Genomic DNA, 5,612 nt, shown 5'->3' with positions numbered 1-5,612 from the left:
AGCTTCTAGAACAACAAACAACCACCATGAGTTCTTTAGTTCCGGAGGCTGCAGAGTACAGGTGAGGGCCGAGATGCAGATGGGCTCTGGGGAGGCCTGTGTCTGGGTTACAGACTGTTGAGGACTTTGTGGTGGACGGAGTTTGTGTGAGTTTGGTTTATGGGGGCACTAAGACCCCATTCACAAGGGCTCCACCCTCACGACCTCATCACCTCCCAGAGCAGTGAAGAAGGGATCCTCTCTCCCCAGTCCTCTCCAGCATTTGTTGCTAGTTCTTTTTTTATTATTACATTTAATATTCATTTTATGAGCATTGTGGCTAGAGATGACTCAGTGGTTAAGAGCACTGGCTGTTCTTCCAGAGAGCCTGGGATCAATTCCTAGCACACATGTGATGCCTAACAACCATCTGTAACTCCAGTCCTAGGGGTCCAGTGCCATCTTCCGGCCTCTAAGAGCATTGCATGCACATGGTGCACAGACATATATTCGGGACAAACATACACATAAAATTAAAAAAAAATAATGAAAGTTCCAAAAATAATTCATGAATATTTTGCCTGTGTACCATGTGAGTGTCTGGTGCCCACAGAGTCCAGGCAAAGGTTTCAGATTCCCCAGAACTGTAGTTAAGGATGGGTGTAAGCTGCCATGTGGATTCTGGGAAGCAAGCTTGGGTCTTCTACAAGAGCAGCCAGTGCTCTTAACCACTGAGCCATCTTTCTAGATCCATGTTATCAGCTTCTTCCTCCCCCTCCCCCCCTGCTCCTCCCCCTCCTCTTTCCCCTCCTCTTCTTTTTGAGATAGGGTTTCTCTGTGTAGTTCTGGCTGTCCTGGAATTTGCTCTGTAGACCAGGCTGGCCTCGAACTCACAGAAATCTCCCTGCTTCTGACTCCTGAGTGCTGGGATTAAAGGTGTGTGCTACCTGCCTGACCTCAGTTCAGATTTCTTTCTTTTTTGGGTTGGGTGGGGTTGGTTTTTCAAAACAGGGTTTCTCTGTGTAGTTCTGGTGCCTGTCCTGGATCTTGCTTTGTAGATCAGGCTGGCCTTGAACTTCACAGAGATCTGCCTGGCTCTGTCTCCCAAGTGCTGGGATTAAAGGCGTGTGCCACAGCCACCAGGCCAGCTCAGATTTCTTACTGAGAGCCATTCTGGCTAGGGTAAGGTGGTATCTCAGAATAATGTTAATGCTGAACCCTTTTTAAAATGGTTATTAATCATTTATGTCTTTCTTTTGAACACTGCCTGTTCATTAGCCCGTTTCTTAAGAGGCAGTTGTATTTTCTTTAAGTATTACTATCTGCGGGCTTTTGTAACGTCTGGATGTCAGTCCCCTGTCTGCAGTGTAGTTCCAGATCTCCCGTTCTGTGGGTATCTGTGTACTCTGCTGTTTCTTTAGCCATGAAGAAACTTGCATTTCATGTGGTCCCATCCATTGGTGGTTCCTTTTCTTATCCTCTGGGTCCTCATAGCAACCCAGGGCCCAGGGTGTGTGAGAACCTCCCAGTGGCCCCTTCACTACCAATAGATATTTTCTGGTTCATTCTTACAAGATCCACAGTTATTTATGCTTTTCCTCTGTTGCAACCCTGTTATGAAACCAGTTGGGCACATGTCCTCTGTCTAAGACACACTTGGGTCCCCAGGGAGCTCACAGCAGAAGGATAGCCTGGGAGTCTGGGAAAATAACATGACATGGGACTGGGGACATGACTTGGTGGTAGAGCCCCTGCCTAGAATCCCTCAGTGAGGGGCTGGGGTGTGGCTCAGTGGTAGAGCTCCTGCCTAGAATCCCCCAGTGAGGGGCTGGGGTGTGGCTCAGTGGTAGAGCCCCTGCCTAGAATCCCTCAGTGAGGGGCTGGGGTGTGGCTCAGTGGTAGAGCCCCTGCCTAGAATCCCCCAGTGAGGGGCTGGGGTGTGGCTCAGTGGTAGAGCCCCTGCCTAGAATCCCCCAGTGAGGGGCTGGGCTGTGACTCAGTGGTAGAGCACCTGCCTAGAATCCCCAGTGAGGGCTGGGGTGTGGCTCAGTGGTAGAGGCCTAGAATCCCCAGTGAGGGGCTGGGGTGTGGCTCAGTGGTAGAGCACCTGCCTAGAATCCCCAGTGAGGGGCTGGGGTATGGCTCAGTGGTAGATCACCTGCCTAGAATCCCCCAGTGAGGGGCTGGGGTATGGCTCAGTGGTAGATCACTTACTAGCTGTGTCTTAGCCCAGAATCAATTCATCTGCAGCACTGAAACAAAACAAAACAACTTCTACCCCACCCCACCCCGCGCACAAAACAAAACAAAACAAAAACATGAAAGAGTCTGTATCATGGAACCTCCAGGCCACAGCCAGCCCCTATTGACCTCTACTGGTAGGTGAATTCTCTACCCAGAAGCCATTGGACAATTGTATAGCTCATGCTCTGGAGCCCAAAGTTTGGATTGGGGTCCAATTCTGTCACTTTGAGAATGTGTGCCTTCAGCTGGTTGGTCAAATTCTTTGAACTTCTCTTTACCTGTAAATGGCTGGATACCATGTAGCCATTTCACAGAGTCAGAATGTTTCTGAAGCATGTTGTTCTACAGGAAGTGGGTTTGGAAACAGCGGAGAAATGAAAAGAATATAAATTAACCATTTCAGGAGCCCCTGAGATGGCTTAGGGTTAAAGGCACTTGCTGCCAAGCCTGAGGACCTCAGCTTGATGCCAGAACCTACATGGTGGAGAAACCAATCCAACACATTGTCCTCTGACTTCAATATGCATGTGCGCGCGCGCGCGCGCGCGCGCGCGCCGCACACACACACACACACACACACACACACACACACACACACACACACACACACACACACAGTAACAGATTTCAAAGAAACAGGAAAGACACACAGGAAAGACAAGTTTGAGTCACCTATGTGTTAGGCAAGCATTATTATCTCTAGACTGTGGAAACTGGCTTTGGGTAATCTGTGAACAAAAGCATGAAGATGTTCATTTACAGACTTTCCTTTGACAGATACCTAGAAGGTTTGTGGGGCCATCAGGAAGGGGTGTGTGTGTGTGTGTGTGTGTGTGTGTGTGTGTGTGTGTTGCATGTGCCTGACATGGTTTTTGACACACATTTAGACACACCTGTAGGGAACCTTCATTAAGACATTCCCTCCATCACATTGGCCTGTGGGCATGTCTGTGGGGGCTTTGTCTTGATTGTTCATTGATATGGGAGGGCCCAGCTGAATGTGGGTGGTGTCAGCACAGGGCCAGTGGGCCTGGGTCTTATCAGAAAGTAGGCTGAGCAGGCCAGGGGAAGCAAGCCATTGATCTGCTTCAGTTCCTGCCTTCAAGTTCCTGCCATGACTTCCCTGGGTGATGGAATGCAACCCGGAGGCTGAAATAACCCCACCCTACCCCTGCCAAATTGCTTTTGGTCATTGTTTATCACAGCAACACAAAGCAAGCTAGAACAGCGCCCGTGCGTGTGCCTGTGCATGCAGAGGTAAAGGCCTGGAGTGCCCTGATCTAAAACATTCTGTGTTATTCCCTTGAGAGTGGGGACTCCATTTGGACCTGGTGCTAGACTGGCCAGCAAGCTCCATCGGGCCTCCTCCTCTCCTCAGCACAGAGGGTATAGACAGGCATGGGCCAGGCCCAGCCTTTGACATGGTTGCTGGGGTTCAAACCCAGATCCTTAGTGCTTTCTCAGCAAGCTCTACTCTTCTGCACTGGGCCATCTGCCCGGCCCCGGGAAAGGCCAGACAGCTTCTCAAAGGCGCAGCACAGCGCTGCACTTCCACCTGCAGTGGGAGCCACCCAGTCACTTCGCAGCTTCGCCTGAATTTGGAGTTGTCAGTACTTACACTGGCATAAGCCATTCCGGCTGATTTGTAGTAGAAAATAGCATTTCCGTAACCCGGGCTGACCTCAGACTTGCACCTGCCTAAATAAAATGCAATAGGGCTTATCGGCCAGGCATAGTGACGCATGCCTTTAATCCCAGGACTCGGGAGGCAGGTGGACCTCTGTGTATTCTAGGCCAGCCTGGTTCCAGGACAGGTAGAGCTGCATAGAGCGACCTTGCCTCAAAAACAAACAGAAAAGGAACTTATTATACTTTGCTTTGGAAACACTGTCTCATGTAGTCCAGGCTACCTTCAAGCTCACTGTGTATCCAAAGATGATCTTGAACTTCTGATCCTCCTGCCTCCAAGTCCTGAATGTGCTGGAGTTGAGCTGTGGGCCACCATGCCTGCGTATGCATTAATGGGCATGGAATCCAGGGCTGGGCAAGCATCCACCCACTGAGCCACACCCCAGCCCTGAAACTTACCCTGTCCTCTCTTCCACCCCCCAAAAGAAAGAGCTGTTGGATCTCCAGCTCCTAGTGCCTCTGAAGTGACCTTATTTGGAGACTGGGTCAGTTTATTTATGGTAATAAAATGAGGTCATGGGGTGGTCCTAATCCTGTCTGCAGAAGCACACAGAAGGGCTGGAAGATCCTCCCTGCAAGCTCTCTGTAAGAACCAGCCTACTTGGTACCTCAATTCCTGCTTCTGGCCTTCGGAACTCTGGGGACAGGAGCTGTCTGTAGTCGAGGCTGGGTCTGTGTTACAGTCACATCAGCCTGGGTGGTCATGTGCACATTGGGCAACACAGGATTGAGCTGTAAGTTTGATTCCTAGTAGTTAGTTGGGATCATGCACCACTAGGTTCTGCCCTCTGCCATCCTGTGTCAGATTGCTATAGAAAGAGGCCTCTATCCTGGGGTCCCGGAGAGTCTTTTGGCATGGAAAGCGTGCCCTGCTTTGAGAAGGCTTCCCAGTACTAGGATTCCAGGTGTGCATCACCATGCTTGCTTCGCTTTGTGGAGGTGGGGAGTGCAGGTGCATGTGTGCACGTCCCACAGGGTGTGTGAAGGGCACAGGACAACCTCAGGCACCTTCCAACTTTTGTTTGAGACAGAGCGTCTCATTGGTCTGAAACCTTCCCCATACAGAGTGGGTCAAGCAGCCAGCAAACTCCAGGGACCGCTCTGTGTCTGCCATCGCATTACAGGCAGGCACCGCGGAGCCTGGCTCATGAGCGTGGGTTGAAGGGATCCGACCGAACCCGGGTTCTCACCCTGGTGAGGCAAGCTACCCATTGAGCCCTCTCTCCATACCTTGCTTGGTTTTTGAGAAAGAATCCCATTAAGCAAGGCTAGCCTGGAGCTTCCTACCACCTCACCCCCCGCAAGTAGCTGGGGAGACAGGCCTGAACCACCATGCCTGGCTCTCACTAAGAGCTTTACCCGCACGCTCTCTCTTAAGCCCCATAAACTCTCTGACAGGATTGTCCGCCAGTTTTGCCCACGCTGCAAGTTCGAACTGCGAGACAGGCCCCGCCCCATGAGACCAGCCACGCCCCCAGCCCGGATTGGTTACTGTGGAAGGGGCGGGACTCCCAATGGGTGGTGGGTGGGACCAATCTCTGGCCGTAAATAAGGCGCCACATGGCACTGGCTGGAGGGGGCGGCGGCGGGGAGGAGTGCGCAGGCGCATCAAGGACGGGCGTAGTCACGCTAGTTAGTTCTCGCGAGAAGATGGAGGAGGGGGCGGCTGGGGCGGGGCCGCGCCGCGGGAGGGGCGGCTA

The sequence above is a fragment of the Peromyscus leucopus genome, chromosome 23, assembly GCF_004664715.2.
Source record: "Peromyscus leucopus breed LL Stock chromosome 23, UCI_PerLeu_2.1, whole genome shotgun sequence".
Taxonomy (NCBI): Eukaryota; Metazoa; Chordata; class Mammalia; order Rodentia; family Cricetidae; genus Peromyscus; species Peromyscus leucopus.
Note: the sequence above shows the minus strand (reverse complement) of the source record.